Source organism: Mesoplodon mirus (genome assembly GCF_964341445.2).
Source record: "Mesoplodon mirus genome assembly, chromosome: 2".
NCBI classification, from domain to species: Eukaryota; Metazoa; Chordata; class Mammalia; order Artiodactyla; family Ziphiidae; genus Mesoplodon; species Mesoplodon mirus.
In genome coordinates, this window is record NC_138977.1 from 75,164,915 (window position 1) to 75,190,782 (window position 25,868).

General features: G+C 34.7%; 1 pseudogene across 1 annotated transcript in view; it reads right to left on the reverse strand.

Moving 5' to 3' along the window:
- Positions 1 to 3,045: 3,045 nt before the first annotated feature.
- Positions 3,046 to 25,868, reverse strand: part of LOC309798644 (DNA-directed RNA polymerase III subunit RPC4-like) — a 214,993-nt pseudogene continuing 192,170 nt past the window's right edge. Inside the window, exons 2-3 of the transcript in view lie at positions 18,095 to 18,237; positions 3,046 to 4,354 (exon numbers count right to left, since the gene is read on the reverse strand). The product of the transcript in view is annotated as a DNA-directed RNA polymerase III subunit RPC4-like (transcript). The remainder of the gene's footprint in view (positions 4,355 to 18,094; positions 18,238 to 25,868) is intronic.

Below are 25,868 nucleotides of genomic sequence, written 5' to 3' on the forward strand. Positions count from 1 at the left end.
GGTGATGAGACCATTATTACTTCCTTGTATCCATGCATTTTGAATTAGTGTATTTAACACACCATTAGTTTCTTACTTGAAGTGAACAAAATGATTTATCTTGCCCTTAATTTTCCCTTTCATAAACTTGTGCTAGTAAAGTGCTAAGGCCATATTTTCTCTGCGATCTTTCATCCTATATTTTGAAAACCAGACCAAATCATTTTTTAGAGACCAATACACGCCTTGCAAATGAGATGTGTCATGATGGTGGCATGGATAAACTTCTCTGAGAGTTCAGAGGAGTGGGGCATAACTTGGGTCAGGGGTGTGCAAGGGAGGCATGGAAAAATAGCGTTTTAGACCAGTCTTGAATAAGATTATGGTCGTGCTGCTCATTTAGAGCATAGTGAGGTGAATAATAAGTTACAGCGTCAGAAAATTTTATATTATTTTGGTCCCCATGACCTGAGGAATCTCTGATAGAGTGCTATGGTTTATTAAATGCACAATAAATATTTTCTGATTATATGAATCTACTAGTACAGTTTGATTTAGTTCTTTTTTGATGGAGTAGAAGTTGTAATTTTTCCATAGGGACAAAGGCTCAGATAAGATCCCTACTATTGAGTGATGAGAATGAAGATAAGAAAAAGTCATCTTTTAAAACAAAGTTGTAAAAATCAGTATATAGTGAATGGGATATACTATCCACAGAAATGCTTCTCCTTCAGGAATGATCTCTAATAAATAGTTAACTTTAGTCAGCATTTGCTATTTGTTAGATATTATGCCAAGCTTTTCACATGCATTTTCCCATTAATGTTCATAACAGACTTATATGGCACTACCAGATACACTAATTTACAACTGAAGGAAAGCAGGTGTAGTGAGGCACAGACACACACACTTGATCTATGTCAGAAATGTATTCAACCTTCACTTTTAATCTCAGGAATAATATACTTTGAAGAAGATACTGCCTGGAATATGACAAAACAATCAACAACAAAAATTTTATTATTTTCACTTTGTTCCTGCTCACCTGAAAAGCATCAAAAGCCTGTATTTAGCAGAGAAAAAATGGAGATTTTCAAGCAAAGTTCCAACGAGCATTTATCAATGCCAGTGGAGAAGGGGAGCTTTGTTCTACAACCTGCCTTAGCTTTGTCAGTGAGAATATCCCTATTTTATGCAGGAGCATAAGATAATCTATGTTAATCTATGAAATGCATAGATTAACAGAAAAATCATTAGAAATATCTTATTTCTTTTGTTTATATTTTAGTACCAATAAACACTCTGCTTGATGGGTTGGTCACCTTTGTGACTTACTTTTAAATTCTACTCATAAACACTGTCTATTTTATTATCAAGCCATATGTTAAATTTTGATTTTGATGGTAAGCACAGTCATACTTCTAACTGCATATTTTTTTGGCACCTAAAATTTAGTTGTTTGAGACCTTGGTTATTTGGGTTGCAAACTACATGCCTAGACAGTACTACAAAGACACAGTTTTTTTTTTTTTTTACATCTTTATTGGAGTATAATTGCTTAACAATGGTGTGTTAGTTTCTGCTTTACAACAAAGTGAATCAGTTATACATATACATATGTTCCCATATCCCCTCCCTCTTGCGTCTCCCTCCCACCCTCCCTATCCCACCCCTCCAGGCAGTCACAAAGCACCAAAATGATCTCCCTGTGCTATGCGGCTGCTTCCCACTAGCTATCTACCTTACGTTTGGTAGTGTATATATGTCCATGCCTCTCTTTCGCTTTGTCACAGTTTACCCTTCTCCCTCTCCATATCCTCAAGTCCATTCTCTAGTAGGTCTGTGTCTTTATTCCTGTCTTACCCCTAGGTTCTTCGTGACTTTTTTTTCTTCTTAAATTCCATATATATGTGTTAGCATATGGTATTTATCTTTCTCTTTCTGACTTACTTCACTCTGATAAAGTTTTTAATTTTTTGGTACTTTTTGACTACCTTTGACCAAAAACACACGATTTTTTAAATTTCTTTTAACTCCTTGAGATATGAAATATTTCAAATATATAGCAATTATGTATCCCAGCAATGAATTTCCAAAAGTCATTCCTACTGCTCAGTATGTTGATTTTAAGTAAACTACAATAGAAGAAAATTTCTACAAATATTTTTAAGTGTTACCTACAGATATCACAAAATCTTTTTTTTTTTTTTTTCGGGAAACTAATCTAACATTAATTGAGTGGCAACTTTGTATGTCTGGCCTTGTGCAAGGATTTTTCATTGACAATATTCCATTTCATCATCACACCAACCCTGGACGGTAAGTATCACCCTCATTTTTGTCAGAAGAGGAATATGAGGCTCAGAAAGGTTAGGTAGTTTGTCCAGTCACACAGTTGGTAAGAGACAGAGCTGCGACTGAGTCTCAGATTCAAGTCCCTGCTCTCTCCGGCGCCGCCTCTCGGAAGGAGGGAGCAAAAACAGCAGCAGCCATCCTTCCATTTTCTTCCCTGAGAACCAAGACGTTACCAAGAGAAGGAGCCTGTCCTTTCCCACAGACCGTCCCTCTCCACCTGGGGAGGATGCAGTCAGTTGAAGAGCCAAAACATAACTATAAAAATAAGTAGCAGGAAGGCTTCCCTGGTGGCGCAGTGGTTGAGAGTCTGCCTGCCGATGCAGGGGACATGGGTTCGTGCCTCGGTCCAGGAAGATCCCACATGCCGCGGAGCGGCTGGGCCCGTGAGCCATGGCCGCTGAGCCTGCGCGTCCAGAGCCTGTGCTCCGCAACAGGAGAGGCCACAACAGTGAGAGGCCCGCGTACCGCAAAAAAAAAAAAAAAAAAAAAAAAATGTAGCAGGGACAAGACACCCAGCAGCAAGCCGTTTCGGTGCTGTGGGAAGGTCTTCATGCTGTTCACAGCTGCTGTGGGAGGGAGCCACGTGGGCCCTGTGGACAAAACGGAGACAGTGGCTGGAGTAGGTGGGCTAAACAGGCCCCTTTTGGGTCGAACAGATTTTAGATCACAACGTCTGGAGCAGGCAGCAGCCGCTGTTAGCACGGCCACCACCATCCTCCGTCTGCTTATTTTACCGGTGTTTGTGATCCAACAGGGATTCAAAATTGGGAGAGCATACAAGTTTGTGCTTTACATGTCCCAGGACTGTCGTGTCACCCATCCTACTGTCTCCAAGTCCTACAGACAGGACAGCAGCAAAGAGCAGGCGGTCCCCATCATCACGTCCAGACTCACCTTGCCCAGGAGGCACTGCACTTTCCCCAACTTGCGGATGAGTAGCTTGCCAACCTGACCCTTGGTCAGGGTACAAGCATTCTCTACCAGCCTGGTTTCCCGGTCTTTCTCCTGCTTTATAACCACCATCTGTCCGTCCTCTCTCTGCATGGCTGATTTGGTAGGCTCGACGTCCGGAGTAGGCAGCTGGCCGGGGAGCCGGTCTTGCAGCTGCAGGAATAGCAGCTCTTCCTCCTGCATGAGTCTCAGCTTCCTGAAAGCTCTGCCACAGACTTATCCTTCGGGAGGCCGGGGGTCTTCCTGGCTGCTCTGGGGGGAGCCTTCATCTTGGCCTCCTCCTCCTCATCTCGTGGCTCATCTTTCACTTTCACAGCAGGCCCCTCCCACCTCCATGCCCTCTTCCTTGAGCCAAGTCTTAACATCTGGTTCTTCATTCTCTTCCTTAAAAAGCCAACCCGAGTGAGCCAGAAGCAGCTGCACGGGCATATTTCGAGCCTCATTCCTCAGCCCAGGGTCATCAATGAAATCATCCTTCTCCAGCGTGCACAGGATCTGTTCTGTTTCTTCATCTGTCTCCCTCTTGTCCTTTTTGATGTTGATATTGTGAGAGGGCCCCATGTGCGACACATCCACAGTCTTAGCCCAGTTCCCCTTTTTCTTCATCATTTCAGCTGGGCCCTGCTCAAAGATGGAGTTGGACCGGAACACTTCTGGGCGCCCCCCATCCTGTCCATGGCCCTCTCGCTGTCGGTCTGTATCCCTTTCACGCTTTTCCTTCTTGATGGTTACTTCTTCCTTGGGCTCTTCCTTGATCTTATGACTGATATTTGGGATGAAGATTTTCTTCTTGACTCCCTGAGGGTGAGGTCCCTGGAGTGGATGGAGGGAAGGTGGCCCGGGGTGAGGGGAGGCACAGGCCTCAACAGGAAAAGACCCCCGTGCCCCAGAGAGGAAAGGTCGGGGCCCTCCCGGGGTGCTGCTCTCACCTGAGGCATTTTCTTCATGTTGCCCCAGTGCACTGGGGCTGGAGCTCTGCACCACGGGCACCGCGACTTCACCTTCTAGGCGACCTGCAGCCAGGCCTTGGTGCCAGGGCGGAAGTCCACAACACCTTTTTAAACTTAACCTGGGTTAAGTTGAGTATCTTTTCATCTTATTAAAAAAAAAAAAGATAAAAAAATAAATTATTTTATTTCTATAATTCGTATTGCTTGCTGATTACTTACCAACATTATTAAAATTAAGAAGTATTTTAACTTATAAAATATATTCTTTGGAAATACATAATATGTTATTATAATGGGTTCTGTGTGGTTATCTACTGCTACCATAATGTTGTGTAACCAACAACCACAAAACCTATATGCTTAAAACAATAAGCTCTTTTAAGTTCATATGTCTGTGTGTTGGCTAGTGGAGCATCTGGTCTCCAAGGACCTAGAGATAACCACGTGCACGTCTGTGATTAGCAGCAGACAACTAGGTGGTTCTGTTTGTACTGGCTGGACTCAATAAGGAGGACTAAGCTCTTCCCCAGTTGGTTTCTTATTCTTTAGCAAGTTAGCTGGCATTTACTTGTTCTCAAAGTGGAGTCAGAGGAAAAAGAGAACATAGGCACTAAAGGACTCTTGACGTCTTGTTTGGAAATGGAATACTGGCACTTCTTTCACACTCTATTGACCATAGCAAGTCACAAAGCCAGCCCACATTAAAAGATTCAGGAGGGGCTTCCCTGGTGGCACAGTGGTTGAGAGTCTGCCTGCCGATGCAGGGGACACGGGTTCGTGCCCCGGTCCGGGAGGATCCCACATGACGCGGAGCAGCTGGACCCGTGAGCCATGGCCGCTGAGCCTGTGCATCTGGAGCCTGTGCTCCACAATGGGAGAGGCCACAACAGTGAGAGGCCAGCATACCACACACACACACAAAATAATTTTAAGGGCTTCCCTGGTGGCGCTGTGGTTGGAAGTCCGCCTGCCGATGCAGGGGACGCGAGTTCGTGCCCTGGTCTGGGAGGATCCCACATGCCGCGGAGCGGCTGGGCCCGTGAGCCATGGCCGCTGAGCCTGCGCATCCGGAGCCTGTGCTCTGCAACGGGGAGAGGCCACAACAGCGAGAGGCCCGCGTACCGCAAAAAAAAAAAAAAAAAATAATAATAATAATAATAATTTTTAAAAGTAAAAGATTCAGGAAATAAGGTACAACTCTTTTGAAGTTACAGTGTTATGTTATCAAAGGAGTAGTTACAGGGAAGCATATAGGATCTGGGACATTTTTGTAACTAATCAAAATTGTTTTCATTAATTTTGGTAGATATTTTAAAATGTATTAATCTTTGAAGAGAAAAAGTAAACTAGTCTCTGACAATCTTAACAATTTTATGTCTGTATGTCTATATTATTTCTACCCTTTTTCTTTTCCTTTCTATAGTTGTTTGGGGGATATTTTATTAATCATATACTAATTGTCAAGTTTGATGCTTAGCTACTTAATTGGCTGCTATTTTTCTTTTCTTATATATTATCATATTTAAATTCTCATATAATAACAATTTATCTTCATCTCATAAGTTTTGAGAAGTAATAGTATTTACATATTTAAGTATAAATATTTTCTAATTTCAAATATGGGTTCTTTCTTATTTGATATAAATTATTTATTAGTGTGTTCTAAATTTTAAAAATACATTTTTAAAAATCTTAACTTTTAGATATTATTTTCTAACATATTAGCATTGTGTTCAGAGAATGTGAACTGAATCATAACATAGATGATTCTAACAAACGTGATGTAGAACTAAGTTAGACAGACACAAAAGAATACATACATATGATTCCATTCATACATAAAGTTCAAAAACAAGCAAAACTATTGCTTATCCTTGGGGAGTATGTAGTGACTAGGTAGGAGCATAAGGGAGGTTTTGAGAATGCTGGTGATATTTTCTTTCTTGATCTAGGTTCTAGTTACAAGGCTGTTGGTAATTTGTGAAAATGTATCAAGCTGTTTATACTTGTGATTTATGCACATTTTTATGTATTTGTTATACTTCTGTAAAAAGCTGGAAATCTCAGTGAACTTGTTTATAGCAGATTAGACAGAGCTGAAGAGAAGATTAGGAGGATAAATATAAATTGAAGGAGTTATGAGTTTACAGATTCAAAGAGATAAAAATTATGAACAAGAGGTTACAAGATACACAGAGGAAAGTGAGAATTCTACAATTATACATATTCCTTTCTAATATGTCTTTGTCACTCCTCCCATCAAAGCATGGGGTCTAATCCCTCAAGGCTTGAATCTGGTATGGCCCTGGGACATGCTTTGACCAATATAATGTGGCAAAAGTGACACTGCTTTTATTTTCAAGTCTACTATTTGGAAAAGCTTGCAATCAAGTAGTCCCTAAACTGCAAGGTGCTGCTAGGTCAACTAGTCACACTTCCACAGACTTAGTCAGTAAGGAGACAACCAGACCAAATGGTTTTGCACAGTTTATAACTTCTAGTGTAGCAGGCAGCTTGAACTTCATGCTCTCACTGAGCTCTTTTACCTTCCAAGTCCCACAGGGGTGATTCAACATGGGCCTAGGTGAATTCTGAACACACAGCTAATCTGTGTCCAGCTTTGAACCCCCCAATCCCATAAGGTGATGCTAAAAATCTTGCCTAAACTTTGCTCCAAAGGAGACATTGTATTTATTACTTTGGAATATAAGAAAGTTTTCCCTGATAACACAGTACTAGCTTGCTATAACCCCTTATACAAACATTCCTAAATTGTCCATAAATGCCTAGCCATGTAGAAATGTGAGGGATTCGTGGAGAATTGTCTCTAAACAGCAACTTCTGAATGCTTCTACAATCATTTAAAAAGGACCAGTCTAGCATCTAGAGGATGAAAGGGCATCTGGAAAATCAGGAGCCATTCCATCTGAGGACTCAAAAACAAGTAGAAGGAACTCTCACTTGAATTCAGCTCAAATTGCTGACTCACACGTTGTGAGTAAATAATAAACAAAGTTTGGGTATGTTTTGTTACACAACATTAGATAACTGCAACAAAGATGTTAAGAATCATGAAAGAAAATATCTCAAAGCATAGCTGGCTACTTTTAAGAATAATCATGGGTTGTTTGGTACAAAATGTTTATCAATAATCTCATTCTTCTTCTAGGACAATTTTTGTAAAGATACTTTTTGGAAGCTATTTGGGGGAAAAAATCTATTCCTGTAACTAAAACATTAGCCAGTGGTTCTTTATCATAGGTGACTAAGTTAAAACTAATGAAACACATTTTTATAGATATCACTATTTTTTTTCAATTTTCTTTCAATAAGGTTTTGAACCAATGAGAGGTGTTATTAGAATATACCTACCTTTGCAAATACTTGTTAATAGTACCTGCATTTGTTTGATGTAGACCTGGTGAGTTCAACTGAGTTTTTCTTTTGGTTTGTGATAGAATGAAGTGGAATACTTAAATCGTATCATTATGGAGATTGTTCTTTCATTTATTCAACAACCATGCACTGTTCACAGTGAGAGAGTTATGACAGATGAAAACTGAAGAGCCCACAACACCCTCTTCTACCTCTATGGTCTTGCCTTCATTGTACTTCCCCTTTGTCACAAATGTTAAGCCTCCTTACTGTTCTTTAGTGACAGAAGTTTGTCCCTTTTTCCTGGAAAAGTGCTTCAATATAACTATACGCCAGGCTTCCTTTAATCTTTCAGCCCTTTGGTCAAATATCACTCTATCAGCAACTAACTCCTTGAACACACAGTTTAACCTGCATCACTCCCTATTACAAGCTCACATTTTTTCCCACAGCACTATATCACCATTAACAGACAGTTTAAAAAAAAGTTTTCTTTTTTTGTTGTTGTTGGTTTGTTTTTCCTTATTATCTGTCTTTTCCCTGAAAACAAGCTTCAAAGAGGCATGGGTTTTTGTTTTGATTACTATAATTTTCTTAGTGCTTGGAACAGTTCCTAATTCATAACAGGTACACAAAAATGTTTGTTGATTGAATGAATACATGAATTAATAGTGTACAATCAGCCTCTTGTTTCTAAAAAGAATCCCCAACACCGTGGTGACTTCTAATAAAGTTTTATTTATCACATTGACTAGGGGCTCTGATCCACATTTCCTCACTCTAGGACCTGATGGACCCTCCACCATCAGACACATTGCCTGCCAATATGGCAAGGAAACAGGGATTAAGCCAACCTCACACTGGTTTAGACTCTCCCACTGAGAAGTGATAAATAGAAAATTCAACCACATTTCACTGACCATAGGTAGGTAGGTTGTAGCTACCATGTGCCAAAAAAGACAGGCTGTGATAATGGCAGAGATGGTATTTGTATAGAGTCGTTAGGGAAGGCCTCTTAGAGAGAATAATATTTGAACTGAGCTCAAATTTCTTCCTAGAGGCCAACAACTATGGTATTCCAAAACATGATTTAGATCCCAGTTCTATGTTATCTGTCAAAAATTAATAAAGCTATCCTGCTATACTTACCTCTTAGTGTTACTGCATTAAATGAGATATTTCATATAGAACACTTAACACAGTGTCTGGAAATTAGCTAATGCTCAAAAATGCTATCCATTACTAATCATTATCACTGACATTTAAAATCACTTTGAATTAAATGATGTCTTCCTGAAAACAATTAAATATGAAAGTATATCTAAAAGGAGTACATTAGTGCTAGGTGGCTTTTGTCATAAAGAGGACCATCCATGCTTGTGAGACGATCTCATAAGAGGTAAGTTTTGAATCATGTTTGGTTGAAACACTGGCTACGCACTAATCGACATGTAAGGTGGGTAATGCTCTTGAACACAGAGCAAAGATAGGAGAATATAGGAAACATACTGAAGCAAGTGGTTTCTCAAACACCAAGCAACTAAGCCCTGACAGAAATGCAGGATCAAATTTGTATTCATAATTTATGTTTTATAACCCACCAACTACCAATAGTATCCTGAGTTATTAGTAGAAATATATTGCTCAGTAATAATGGTTAATGCTAGAGACAGAGAAGGTCAACAAGGTATTATCCTTGATTAATTTGAAGCAGATGACACATTTTAAGAAGATGGTCATGCATGGTCATGTACTATAACCTGGAATGCTTTGAAAAAGATTAATATGGTAATATCAATAATCGTATAATGCCACAGCACTGACTACCAAAGAGGAGGAAAAAATCACTGGTATTGGATTACAGGAGGAAAACCCTGTAAAGATAGTTTGGAGTCAACTTTGACATGATGAATTTACAGTGGAGAAAGGTGACAATTAATTCACACACACAAAAAAAAATAAATAGAAGTAAAATTCTCTATAACATTCTGTGCCTCCTATATTGTTTTATTCTCAATAATCAAAGTTTAAGATAATTAGTCATACTAGTTAAACACATAGTACTCATTAGTAGAGTAATTACCATAGATTTCTACAGTAAGATAAGACTGTATATCTTAATACATGATTTATTATTCAGGGACACTATGTTCTTTAACTCTTTATTATAACTCATGAGGATTGCTAGAATTTAGCTCATAGAATTACTGGAAAGCCTATTTGAAGTTGTGCTGTAGAAAAAAGAGTTAAGAAGGTAGAGGAATAAGATTCAATATGGTTGCTTATAATAATATGATACCAATTAGTGTTTCACTAACACTGATTATTAAGAAGCACAGTGTGACTTACATTTCCATTTTCACTTAACACTTTTTATCTAGGTGTTTAGTTGTTCATGGGTATGAGAATTTATTTTGCCATTCACCAAGATCTCAGTTGGAGCTCTGACATTCCTGACTTATCAGTGCCTTTTCCACTTCAAGAAAAAAAAAATTACCATTCCTCAAGGCACTAAATTACTTTTAGTATTACAATTTCTAGTCCTTTGTCTCTCCTTGATCCTCTGACATTTTTTTCATGTCTCCTCTTGTAGTGCACTTAAGCAGAGCTATTTTGATTAAATAACTCCCCAGAGGACTGAGATTATAATACAATAGTCTTCCAAATAGGTTATTCTTGAGTACATATTGCCATTATACAGTACAGATATAACATCAGTATTTCATAAATGCATGTTTCTATGAAATCTGCCAAGTAGATGAATATCTCTTTCATTGTTCCTGACATCACTGAGTTATAAATAATAAAGTGAAGCTCAAATTGTTTATTTGCAATGGAACAGCTCTGAGAAAAATTTCAGCTATCAGTGATGTAGTAACCTCTAAAAAAGACAGAAACTTTAAAATTACAGTGAACACTATCTGAAATAATTCCGCTTAAATTGGGCAATTGCTCAAAATTGCCATAAATCAATTCTCCAAATCCAATAGTATTAAAATGAGTGGTGAGTACATTCTTATTTAATTCACTTTTTTTTTCTTTTTTTAGAGTCAATCCGCTTCAGTGTTTTGGAGTTAAGATAGCATTAGATGGGTGAAGTAATTACTAATTAGCATGGTTTCAGCAGGGCAGACTTTTCACTACTAGTCAGATTCTTTACTCTTCTGAGAAATTGGTTTGCATTTTTTTAGAACAGCTCCCAGGAAAAAGACTCTTTCTTCTTTATGTCAAATGATCACTATCATTACACACTTGGAAAATTTCAAACATTAAAGTAAAACATGGGACAATTTAATTAAATCTTAAGAATTGGACTTCTTATGTAAAATAAAGCCAAAAATAGAATTTTTATCAGTGTGATTATAACTATGAATCTCTTCCATCTTGTCATGTAGTTAGCCTTTTAGTAAAGACCATTGTATGTAAAATCTTTAGCACATAGAAGGCCAATGAAGCCTGATTAAGTTTTAAAGTTCCCATTTCATATAGCTATCTTACTCCCCTGGCCTAAGAAAAATTTAAAAATTCTTAAAAAAATTTTTTGACAGATTAAAAAGTAAGCAAATCTACAAAGTTTCAGTTATGAAAGAAGATTAGTCCTGGAGATCTAATGGACAATGATGTGACTATATTAACAATATAGTACTGTACCCTTGAAATCTGCTAAGAGGGTAGATCTTTAGATCACCACACACAAAAAGTAAGAAAATAGTAACTATGTGAGTTATGAGTATGTTAATTAGCAAAATAGTGGTGAATATTTTACAATATATATGCATATCAAATCAAGTTGTACACTTAACCATATACAATGTTTAACTGTCAATTATACCTCAATAAATCTAGAAAAAAATTGAAGTATGTAAAGATGTAAATCAGTGACAAAGTACAAAAAACATATTTCTTTAAGAAACAAATCACTCAGCAACTATTTTGTAATGTATATTTTCTCAAAATGCTTCCTTTTGAAAAACAAAAGTCCACATATTCTTTTTAGCTTATTAATTTGATCACAACCTGGTTGTTAATTTTGAGAGATTTAATAAACTTTGGTAAGAGGTTAGGAACCTACATTTGTTTATTTTATATCTTCTTCTTGGGTTAGCGCTAACAACAGAAAACAAAGAGAATGACAACAGAATTGTAGAGCTAGTTGAAGGAAATAAAAACATATTTTCTATTATTTAGCCAATTAAAGCTAAGAGTAAAATTTAGAGGTTGATTTTTCTTGCTATTTTCTTTTACCTAAAACTAACAAGTTAATCATGGTTAGGTTATCTATCTAGTTTTTTTTTTTTTGTATGGAGGGTATAGTTTGCTTATTAAATAATTATTAAATAATGCATTTCCAAACTTTTATCAATTTAGAAGAGGAAGGGTGCAAGCACTCTGATTTTCCCACTGAAACATATGCCAAGTACATTTAACTAAAAAAACATTTGAAATGTACACTTAGTTTCTAGAATTTCCTGAGCAGTAACTCTACAGTAACAATGAATAAGATCAATGATAAGGTGGAGAAAGTAGTTGCTTCAAGGATAAAATTCTCTTTTTTTTTTTTTTGGAAAAAGTATTTAAAAGAGAAGGCTGCTGTATCCTGATTCATCTCTACTGACAGGCCAATACTGAAACCGATTTACTTCACTTTCACCAATCCTTCATCATTTTCCCTGTGATCTCACAGACATTACAGTCTCTTTTGACATGACCAAACAAGAACACTGAAAAAGAACATTTACTGTATATCTAAATTAATGAAACCAGGGGTAGAAAAAGAAGCACTGTGCCACTTGAGATATTTTTGCTCTCATAAAATACAGAGGTGCTCATGAGGTCAAGAGCTCTTTTGGTTATAACTTCCAAGCATTCTAGCAATAAGGAAAAAAAAAAAGTTCTGTATTTCACTGGACTTCTTAAAATTCTTCTTTTTTTTCTTTTTTACTATCCTATTTGTAGCACTCTTGAAAATACAATAGACACAAAAAATCAACTTTCATGTTTCTCTTGGCTGAATATAAAAATTCTGACTATTTTCACAAAATCTCTTATTTTTCATTTTGCTGTCAGCCTTGGTAAAATAAATATTGAAAAATTCTGCACGATAGTATATGTTTCAAGTATATTTTATACTTTTATATGAAAATGATTTATCTTTTTCACTAATTTATTTCATACTATTAATGAAATATGTCAAGATAAATAAGAAAAATGTGTAGACAATGACATTAAAATTCATATAAGTTTGAGATAGTTATCATTTGATATTTCCATTGTCATTGTTAATTGCATGTTACTTTTAATCTTAGGTAAAATTATCTAATAAAATTTTGTTCTCTCTATAAAATATGTAAAAACATTAATTTTACAGCAGAATTATTTTAATGCACTCAAATTGCAATCCCAGAGTGTTTAAAATTGTAGGATATTTATTCCAGAAATGTGACTACAAGGTTTTTAATCTATTTGGATTTAAAAAAATCTGTACCTTCAAATACTACCATGAATATACAAAGTTAAAAGTGAAAATCAAAGTCAGGGATAGAATCTAAAGTTACTTTACCCAAGTATCCTTTGATCTAAATAAACTTGAGGTGAAAATTTCGTTTCTTAGGAAAAAGAGTTCAAGGATGTTCCATGCACTTGAGAATATCATTTTGATACTAATTGTTCATAGATTGTTTTTTTTTTCCCCCTCACTCTTCATCTACCTTCTTTTTTGATTCTGAATAGAATCAAATTCTGAATTTTGATTCTTAAAGCAGAGTTATGTAAAATAATCCACTTTTCAGAAGAACTAATGTTTCATAAATGACTACATTTATTAGTTCCTGTCACACTCAGAACCTTTCCTCATAAATGAACACTCATAACATGTAAAACTATTTAGCAAGATCACCATAACAATATTATCATTGTTATTGTCATTCTTATAAAACTATTATAATAATATTGCAATATACTTAACAATTAGAAAAATAATCACATCATATATGTCCATATTCTGAGTGAAATAACTCATTTTTCTGCACATTTCCTTTCAGTCTCTGCTCATATGCATGGTTTTCATTGTCACTTCTACTTAATACTTTGGTTTGCATGTTATATTTGACCAGAGTCATTTTTCCCCTGGTTTCCAATTCCTATTCCTGTCATACTGATCTTTCAGTATTAAGGCTACTACTGACAAGTATGGCTCTGCTCATTGGGAGAACTCATAACTGCCTGGCCAGCCTCAGAGCAGCAGAATTTTTCCCCCATGTAAGTGACTAATGACATGCTCTACTGCTCTCCAGTTCAGGGTAAGTAGTGGCCCACTGATGTTGAAGGGTAGCAAAATATGCCACTTTGGTATATTGATTATTTTGAGCTGTAGGCAGTTAAAAACCAGCAAATGCAGGGAGAGTCTTTCTCTGAACTCTCCTTATCTGCCTAAAGACAAATCCTCCAGAAATAACTCAAGTTGTCTTAAATCCTCTCCCAGGAGTTTCATCAACCAAGAAAGATTGATTTCTCATCAGCTAGAAGTTGATACCACACCCATACAAACTTTGTCACAAACTATCATATCTCTCATCTATTCTTCTAAGGGCTCATTCAACTTTCCTAAAAACCATTTCCTCTCGCTCAAGAGACCTACATCCCCCCTCCTCTTCCCAGAATAAGATGGTAATTAAGCCTGAATTCTAAGCCACCTCTTTGAGTTACTCATTTTTCCCTGGGTATTTCCTATGCATACATGAGGTATACATGTTAATAACTGTCTGTTTCTTTTTCTCTTGTTAATCTGTTTTTCATTAGAGGGCTCTTGGCTAAGAAGTCAGATGTTAGAGGGAAAAATATTTGTCCTTCCCTGCACTATGTGTAAAATTATTACTCCCCTTGTTCTAATATCCTATATAACCACTGTCTTCTGGAATTATCTTCAAGGAAATACATAAAAATCAGAACTATTTTTCTATTTCTTATAATAATAAAAATCTTACATTGAATTTAAAAATACCATTTACAAAAGCATCAAAACTATGAAATAGTTCATTTAGGGATAAATCTGGTAAAATATGTTTTTGAATGTGCATGACCTATATACCGAAAACTACAAATTATTGCTGAGAAAAATTAAAATAAATGGAAACAGATTTTTCATGGGTTGGAAGACTAAGTATTCTTAAAATGTCAATTCTCCTCAGATTTATCTGTACATAGAATTCCCAATCAAAATCCCAACAAGCATTTTTATAGAAATTGAAAAACCAACCCTAAAGTTCAGAATCAGCCAAAATACAGAAATTAAAATCTCTAAAATAACCAAAATAACATTGAAATAAAACAGAGTTGGAAGTTTAACACAACCTAATTTTGACACATATTATAAAGCTACAGTAATCAAAGTGTAATAGTGATGTCAAGATAAAAAGATCAATGGAACAGAGTACCAAGAAATAGACCCACACAACCTTATTTCAAACTTTGTATTTAAACCTTTGACAACTGATTTTTATTAAAGGCAAAATGGTAACACATTGAGCAAGACTAGTCTTTTCCACAAACAATGCTCAAACATTTGGATAATCATTTGTAAAAATACGAACATTAATCCAAATTTCACACTATTACAAAATTAACTCAGTGGATCATAGACCTAGATGTAAAACCTAAAGCTATAAAACTTGTAGGAAAAAACACAGAAGAAAATCTTTGTAATTTTAGATTATGGAAAGATTTCTTAGCCAAGACACCAAAAGCACAATCCATTTTTCAACAACAACAACAACAACAACAACAACAACAAAAAGAGAGAGAGAAAGAGAGAGAAAAAATAAGAATGTCTGCTCTTTAAAAGCACTATTAAAAGAGTGAAAAGGTCAACCACTGACTGGGTGAAAATTTTTGCAAAGCATATATTGGATAAATAAATTTTATCTGAAATATATAAAAAACTTTTTAATACTCAATCTCAAAAACCAACTCAATAAAAATGGCTAAATATGTAATATTTAATTTAATATTTACACGGAAACCTTACCAAAGGAAAATCTCTAATGTATTGGTTAGAGTTTAATCAAAGAAGCAGTACACTATATTCTGGGGACTTCAGGTGGTTTTAATTTATGTTTCTGTCATTTAAGTCTAAAATTTTAAATATAATTTTACTTATTTCTTATTGGACTTTATAAAAGAAAGATGAGACAAGTAAATTGGTTTTCAAATAGATAACTTGGTTTAAAAAAAAAGAGCTGGCTCAGTTAATAAGAGCTTACTAAATTTTTAATTCATATAAATATCTGTACTTCTATTAGGCATTTTTGGAGACCGTGGTTAGATGGGAAAAATAAAACAAAACAAAACTTGATTTTTTTACAACACTACAATACCATGTTTACATTTGTTTATATAGCTTAATTAAATCTCCCTTAATTTTATTGCCAACATAAGCACTTTTATGTGGTAGTGGCCAAACATAAAGCAAGATATTTAGCAAAATTACTAAGTGGGGAGTATTTGTTGCTCACAGCTGGATAGCTGATCAATAGCCTTTAAAATTAAATCTGATTTTTTAAATTGCCATTATTCCCTTTTTTCATCAATTTTGCTTAAATAAATTTTAGTTATTTAGGAACACAAAATGCTGAATGGTTCCCAGTGTTTTATTTAGCACAGATCTTAAGATTTCGGGAGGGATTTTATTTTCTTATTCCAGATATAATCATGTTGATGCTATTTGTCATATACCAAAACTGAACAGCTTAGTGTTTTATAAAGCCAACCCTTTCTATCAATCATTCTGAAAGAACAAGGAGATTAACACTACAGGCTTCACATTATTGATTATTCTTAAAGTTATGACTCCAAAAGTTCAGTGTGATAACATAACCCTATTTCACCAATCAAAATGTTGAAGAAGAAAGGTTAACACTTTTATCAACTCATCAAACAAATTTTGGCATAGCCAAAGTACATATGTTAATTCAATATATTGTTTTTCAGGATTTCTAATATATTTTGGAATTGGAAAACTATTAAAATTTAAATTGTATTTAGTTTTTTCTTTAGTTCAATTTTATGTACTTTCCTCTCTATAATGTATTAGTAAGAAAGAGTATCATAATACTACTTTACTTCAATTGGTATAAGATATTCAAAATTAATCACAAATTTAAATTTTAAACCTCTAAGCCATGTTAACCCAAAATATTTGAATTAGTGGCATGATATCTTTTCTGTCTACTACATACACTTACACATACAATGCAAAATCTAGAGAACAAACATTCCAGGTATTTTCATTATTATTAATAAAAATTTAATGTTCTGTAACCACATCAGTAATGTGTTGTCCACCTGTAATAAAAGAATTATGAAACACAATCCTTTTACACATATATGCAAATTCAAGATTATTCTTCAAACATTTGAATATCAAAAAAAACATTTTTGGAAAAAGTCAAAAAGACCAACATAAGTTACCATCTTACCTTCTAAATTTTTGGGAAGGACATACAAACAAAATATTTCTGTTCATTAGTACAACTGCTTGATAAAAGCAATAGAGAGATGTTTGTCAAAGTGTACAAACTTCCATTTATAAGATGAACAAGTTCTGGGAATCTAATTTACAGCATGGTGACTACAGTTAACAGTACTGTGAGAGAGTAGATCTTAAATGCTCTCATAACTCACACACAAAAAAAGGTAAATATGTGAGATGGTAGATTTAATTAGCCTTATTGTGGTAATCATTTTGCAATGTATCAAGTCATCAGGTTGTACACCTTAAATGTACACAATGTTACATGTCAATTATATCTCAATAAAACTGGGGAAAAAAGGAATAGAGGACTGCTAAACCAAACAAGTGAGACTACAATTTTTTAAATAAATTGTTTTATTTAAAATTCACTTCATTGTCCTTATTCTTTCTCAGCATACTTAAATAAACAAAACAAAGGAACAAAGGAACAAATATATTGCCATTGATCAGTACAGCTTTTAGACCAGCGAATGAACCATCAAGAACCATACATTTGGGTTTCCCTGGTGGCCCAGTGGTTGAGAGTCTGCCTGCGGATGCAGGGTACACGGGTTAGTGCCCCCGTCCGGGAAGATCCCACATGCCACGGAGTGGCTGGGCCCATGAACCATGGCTGCTGAGGCTGCGCATCCGGAGCCTGCGCTCCACAACAGGAGAGGCCACAACAGTGAGAGGCCCACGTACCGCCAAAAACAAACAAACAAACAAACAAAAAACATACATTTACCCTCCAATCACGACTTACCGAATGCATTCAAAGCCTGATCCAGATAAGCATGCCCCCTGTTGCCCTCCTTTTACAGATTCTAAATTGCACAGGTGTACATTGTAAAGTTGTATTACTGACTTGATTTAATTCGGTTTTCATTGAGTGGTTCTAGTTTCACAGAAGTAAGCACAGTCATCTCTCTCTATCCTTTCCTGCGGTGCTAGATTCCAGGAAGCCAGAGGATACCAAAGTCCTTGAACGTTCCAGTCGGCCCTTCCTATACTATCTACAGGTTCCAGATCCACAGATTCAACCAACCCCAGGTCATGTAGTATTTTCCATTCTAGGTTGGTTGAATCTGAACCTTGGAAACCTGGCAGATTTGAAACCTGTGGATAAGGAGGGCCGACCATACTCATCTGCATGTTAGACCATCTTTACATATTCTTTACATTTGTGTTATTTCTCATAGCTGGAGGTAAAAATTACAAAACATGGAAACTCACTTTAACAATTAAAATATACATTATGCATTACCTCATCTTTTCTTTGACTCCATTTCTCATTCTGACTTTTATATGTTTATTACAGTTAAAAATAACATTTCCTTGCTGATTTGCATTTATGAGAACATCCATTGTGAATAGAAGAAATACGTCTGTGACTTTTCTACTTTGGAGCTGGAAGGAACTTTATAAACATTAAATAATTAATTTTTACAACACTCAAGGCAAAGTTTAATATTCTCATTTTATAACCAGGGAAGTCAGAACAGAATGCTAAAGTTATTTGCTGAATGCATTAGTTAAAGTGGTTGCCAGGCCTAGGCTGAACACTTGTAGTGTGAGCCCAGATTTGTAGATGCTATAAATAAACTAGATGTTAGAAGGAGTACAGAATATATTTTTTTTTTTTTTCGGTATGTGGGCCTCTCACTGTTGTGGCCTCTCCCGTTGCGGAGCACAGGCTCCAGATGCGCAGGCTCAGTGGCCATGGCTCACGGGCCCATCCGCTCTGCGGCATGTGGGATCTTCCCGGACTGGGGCACGAACACGCGTCCCCTGCATCGGCAGGCGGACTCTCAACCACTGCGCCACCAGCGAAGCCCCCAGGAGTACAGAATATTATTTACAATTAATATGTTCAGAGTTCTTGAAAGGATTATATCTTTTGCTTTGTATAAGCTTCTGAGTAACATGGTCTAACTTTCTGAAGGAATTGCAACATCAGTAAATTTCATTAGTAGTGACACAAACCACAGGGTCTTTTCATTTAGTTCAAGCCTCTCATATTTTTGGCACAAATATGTGATTTTTGAGCTGAATTTTATATTTCACTGAATTCAAGATCCCATGACATTTTTTTTTACTTTTCACATTCACAGAAGTAACTTGAGTTACTTGAATAAAGCTAATACAAGTGATAGGAAAAAAAAAAAAAAAAACTACCGTGTACCAAAATTTGTCGTTAGAAAGGAACAAATTTCCTTATAAAACTGATTTCTTTCCACTCAGTGTAGCTATGCTTATGGGGATGGATGGGGGGAACGTCTTAATAATGTGAAACTCATGTCAAAAACAGTTTACTCCCTGCTGTCTTAAGCAGATGAAAAAGCTACCTTAAATGAGAAGCTAACACAGAGCCTGAAGTTCGGAGAATGTTTCTCATCTTTTTCATACCTCACATAGTTGATCAAGGATAGAGATTCCATTTTAAAAAAGAGAAAAAAGAAAGGTAATAAAAGGAGCTTAAATTACAGGTGGCCTGGATTCCTGAGTTTTCTCATATAAGATCAAAGCACTATTTATTTCCAACTTTTCTCTCTATGCCATAACAAAGGGTGAATGAAATGAAGGAATCTTAGATGTCAGAGAAAATAAAATGTAAACTGAGCTTTTGGACTCCAAACTTTGAAAAAAAGTCAGCTATTTCTCTTCCATTTCTAAATATCCTTCTATTATTCTGATACATAAGTATATGTATTTCTGATGATGACTATAGGTATATTTAGATTATGATAATGAATTAATCTAATTTATGTGCAAAGATTTAAGAACAGGGTTTTGCAGGCATTGTCTTAGCTTTTAAAGCTAAACAAGGACTTTTTTTCTTAAAGAAAACGTGTTTATATTAGTCAAAGCTTTATTTGCTCTATTGCTTTTGCTTCAGATTCAGAACACTTGCTGCCATTTCACTTTAAAGAGTATTTAAGAGGTTTTCTAGAGTTTCTTTTCAGCTATTGATTTTTTTAAAGCTCCTACCACTTTGTTACAAGAAGATGAATCTTAAAAGTTCAGAGCAATAAAATTTCAAGTTGAAAAAGACAAAGTTTGAAAAGAAATATTTTCTCAAAGGAAGTTTATATGATTTGCAAAGAAAAACAACTCAATTTTATCTTGACCTTTGGTTGGACTTCTAGATGATCCTATAGGTGCCTTCAAGTTCAAATATCTTAAAAATCATATAATACTAACATTGTACCTCTAATATAATTATATTTTTAAAAGTAAAAACCCTTTTAAAATTACTGGTATTCACAGTAAAAACTGATATTCTGAACTTTAATTCCAACCAGAAATGTGAGTACAGAAAGAGAACATGTATCATTTTATAATTTTGTAGTATGAAGCCTGTTTTTATTCCTACCTTATAGAATAAACATTCAGTACATGTATGTCTACAATACATATAATTTTAAATTAGATAAGTGGCCAGTATGGAATGTATAAAAAGAGGCAATCTCACTGTTGGAAATGTGTTTACTCTAAATAACTAAATAGCAAAGATTCTATCCTGAAATGTTTTCCAAGGGCATAATAATAATTCAATTTGTTATTTTCATAATCACTCCTGAATTAAGAATTCACAGATGTATTAAACAATCATATAGGGCATAATTAAGTATTTATCACACAGTAAATAAATATCCATTTTGTATGAAACCACAACTGAATTTTTATCTAATAAATTTAATCTTATTTAGTACTCAAATATTGTTTTCCAATTCTACCTTAAAAAACTTAATGAGATCTACATTGCATGAAACAAATTAAAATTGCACATCCAATGTGTAATTTTAGAGGTGACACAGTTTTCCATGGTGGGGTGAGATGATATTAATTAATTAATCAACAATTTAAAATTCTTCCCTCTCTACACTACCTCCTAATAATTAACAAACTGCATCTTATGGGATACATAGTAATGATGTTTACTAGTGCACAATTTCCAATTCAAAAAAAAAATTATGGTAGTTAATTCTGTAAAATAATTAGTAAAAGCATTTGATTTCCCCTTTGAAATAGATAAACTCAGTAGTTGATTTATTTTAAACTGCCCTAGATAAATTGTATTTTATATTCCAATCCCAATGCATTGGCAAAATTTTCTGGAAGCATTGTTTTGAGAAGACTGTGAAACTTACCTTGACTCAATATAACAATAGCATGATAGAAGTGCTATCTTTTTAAAGTAAAAGTAGAAAATTTATAGCATATGAATCATATGTATGCTATTTCAAACCTGAGTCTAGTATATAAATACTGAGTTAATGATTAACAAATGAAGCAATAATATTCCTCCACATGGCAACTTATTATTTGACTGTATGTTATTTACCATATGGTTTATATATTGAAACTTGCCAAGTAAAAGATTGATGTTTAATAAATAATTCCATGTACTCTGCAGAGTTGCATATCTAGTACTATACTTTAAAATTATGGTTTCCTATCGACATTTAATTGCTCAATTCACATGCTTCTCCCTTTAAAAATAACCAGCTTCTAAACTATGGGGAGAGGAGAGGAGGTTGAGAATGGAGAAGGCCTTTTTATTATCTTTTCCTCACAAAGTAAAAGTACAGTACTCTGGGACACATTGATTATCTATTTATGTAGAGATAATATTATGTGAGGGTAAATATAACCTGTTTTTATCCATTTAATTTAGTTATACTCACTCTACATGACTAATCATAGGGAAAATTATCTCTTTCAGGGTTGATCTATATGAAATATATAAAAAAAAAAACTTCCTAAGATATGCATTAAGTAGACTCCATTTAGTGACCTTTCATGAGCTCATGCCCATTAAACCTTTGTAAAATATTTCCAATGCTCTAGGATCTGACAAGACCATTATAAGTTAATTTAGTATGCAAAATTTTTGCAAATACATACAACGTGTATTATTTTCAGGAATTAAAAGTCATTCATAAAAGTGGTTTACATAAAACAACTTTAATTAAATAATTTATTCATTCCCCTGTGACAGTCTTCACACATGATCTAAGATGCAGGCTGAAAAAGCATCATCATTTTTAATAATCTCAACATATTCTACTAACTGCAAAAAAAAAAAACAACAGTTGTAATTAGGAAAGATATATAAGTCTCTGCCATATAAGTGTTATTGAAATACGTTATTAAAAATGAAGTACACACTTGATGAGTGATGCTGGGTAGCCACATTTCATACTTTAAAACCAAGGCCAACAAAAGATCAAAATATTCAAGGTGTGTAAGCATTGATTACTTTGGACCCCTCATAAAAGTTGCCTGATTTCACAAAGGCAATAATTGCAGTCACATGGATAAATTAAATGCATGTTAGAGAAAAACCTTTACCAAAGACAACGTTTTATAAGTAATATCTTTGAATATTAAGTGCTTGTTATTGAAGATTCTAAAGAGAACATATTAGCTCTATAGAATCCAAACAATCTAAATATGAAAGAATTAAGATATAATCATTTTATGGTTGAAGTAGGTTAATGTATAGTTATACAATTAAGCAAATAATTTAGATATCATTACAAAATCTTCTAGTCTCATGATACTTGTTCTTAAAGCCAGCATCATTCTACATAAGAATATTTTGGGAAGTGCTGAGAAGACTAATGACTTTATCTGATATATTTTCCCCAAGAGTTTGTCATTAGTTTTCTACAGTTTTGTCAGGAGTTATGCCTTTTTGTTATGTATTCTAATATATTTCACCAAGTATTTTTAAAATAATTATATATAAATTTCAGAAAAATATATTGAGTCTGAATGAGACTGTCAGTTTGATGACAGAGAATGAAAAGGAAAAACAAAGGCAGTAGGTCAGTGTAAACCAAATTAGCAAAGTTGAGATATCTTGCTGGGGCAAAGCTTGTTACTTGTAGCCTGCATTTCCAAATGCTTAAATTTTCACTGCACTTAGCAACTTTGTTTCCTGAAAATTGAAGATTGTACTATGTACTATTGTACTATGTTTCTATGAAATTTACCACTTTCAGTAATGAAAGTGCTCCTTAGCATAATAATATTTATAGTCTTGCCCTAAAGCACAGGGTTCAAAACTCTCCCCAGATGATGGAAGATCTTAAATGAATGAAATAATTAGACAAAAGTGATACTATACAGGTGATTTTTATGAACGTTAATAAAGACCAGTGACTAAGGCCTTCTACACACCAGGCACTGGACAAAGCTTTTTGTATATATTATCTTTTTTAATTCTCCCCACAGTTATATGAAATAGAGAGTTTTATCACCATTTTCCATATTTGGAGTCTGAGTCAGAAGGACCATTGGCCAAAGTCATACAATTAATAAATTAAAAAGTAGAGCTTTGTATTGGGTTTGCCAAAAAGTTCCTTTGGTTTTTAAGTAAAAATAAAGGACACATTTTTTATTTTCATCAAGAACGTTATTGAACAACATATTAACCCTTTTGTCCCATTACCTTCTACCATTTTTCAGGCAACTTCATAATTCCAGCTTCTCAAAACTTTTTTTATCTTTTTGAACAAAGAACTGTTCCAGGTGCCTTTTAGAGTCTTCCAGGGAATTGAAATTTTTTCCATTAAGAGAATTTTGTAAAGACAGAAACAAATGGAAATCTCAAAGTGCAATGTCTGATGAATATGGTGGTTGAATTAGAACTTCCCAGCAAAGCTGTAACACGTTTTGCCTGGTCATCAAAGAAACATGCAGTCTTGCATTATTCTGATGGAAGATTAAGCATTTTCTGTTGACTGATTCTGAATACCTTTCGTCGACTGCCACTTTCAGTTAGTCTTATTGGGAGCAATACTTGTTAGAATGAATCCTTCAGTTTTTTGGAAGGAGCTCATAATAGAGGACTCCCTTCCAATCTCACCATATACACAACATCACCTTCTTTGGATGAAGACCAGCCTTTGTTGTGGTTGGTGGTTGTTCATTTTGCTTGCCCCACGATCTCTTATGTTCCACATTATTGTACAGTATCCACTTTTCATCACCTGTCACAATTTGTTTTAAAAATAGAACATTTTTTTACGTTTAAGTAGAGAATTACATGTGGAAATACTGTTAAGAAGGTTTTTTTCACTTAACTTATGTGGAACCCAAACATCAAAGCGATTCACATAACCAAGCTGGTGCAAATGATTTTCAACACTTGATTAGGATATCTTGAGTATGTCGGCTCTCTCCCACGTGGTATATGTTTATTGATCTCAAATATTGTTTCGATTTGATTGCTATCAAATTCAACTGGTCTACCCGACCGTGGAGCATCGTCCAGTGAGAAATCTCCAGCACGAAACTTCACAGACCACTTTTGATACATTCAGTTAGCCACAGCATCTTATCCATACAATGCACAAATCTTTTTGTGCGTTTCAGTTACATTTTTACCTTTCTTGAAATAATAAAGCATAATATGCTGAAAATGTTTTTTTCTTCCATCTTCAATATTAAAATGGCTATGCAAAAATTCACCAATTTTGATATCTTTTTTTAAATGCACACTGATATTACAACTGTCATATACAATCTAAAAATTTTTTTCCAATGAAGTTAAAGGCAACTAAGTGCTACTAAAACCATCTTATGGAAAAACAAACAAACAAACAAACCTTCTGGCCCACCCACTACCTACGATAGAATATTACTCAGTCATAAGAAAGAATGAATGTCATTTTCATCTTCATGGACCTAGAGATTATCATACTAAATGAAGTAAGTCAGAAGAGAAAGACAAATACCATATGACATCACTTATATGTGGAATCTAAAATAGTACACAAATGAACGTATCTACTAAACAGAAACAGACTCACAGACATAGAGAACAGAGTTATGGTTGCCAAGGGGGAGGAGGGCAAGGGAGGGTTGGATTGGGAGTTTGGGATTAGCAGATGCAAACTATAATATACAGGATGGATAAACAGCAAGGTCCTACTGTATAGCACAGGGAACTATATTCAATATCCTGTGACAAAACATAATGGAAAAGAATATGAAAAAAATATGTATGTATAACTGAATCACTTTGCTGTATATCAGAAACTAACACAACATTGTAAATCAACTCTACTTCAATAAAAAAAGAAAAATAAGATGTGAGTTTTACCTGAGTTCTGAGGGATGAGCATCAGTAACATGAAGAACCATATTTTTCCTATGATAATACCAAATTTTCCTATGAAAATATCATGACTGTGTATAAATATCAAAATTTTATGTAAGAGTTTTTATATTGGAGGAGAATGATGACTACCAGCTTGTAAATACAACTTTAAACTCCTTGCAGTAGAAAATGCTTTTCACATGCATGCTGCTAATGGGAAAAAACACCATTAAAACACCATTTTATCTATTATATAATTTATATATTACAGTGTCTTTATAGTATATTGGCCTTTTCTTTTACAGGGAGATTTAAGATTACTTAATTCAATTTCAAACTGGGAACAAGTTTCATACTAATGTTTAGGTTATTGTCAAATATAATTTTGCAAGAGCAACATATTAGATAATATGAGCAAAGCCAAGAGGTTTGGTTATAATGAACGTTTTTATCTACCACCTTCACCCATTGTGTTTACCTCCCACCCTTGGCAACCACTAATCTGTTCTCTGTATTTATGAGTTCGTTTGTTTGTTTTTAGATTCCACATATATGTGAGATCATACAGTACTTCCTTTTCTCCGTCTGACTTAGTTCACTCAGTGTAATGCCCTCAAGGTACATCCATTATTGT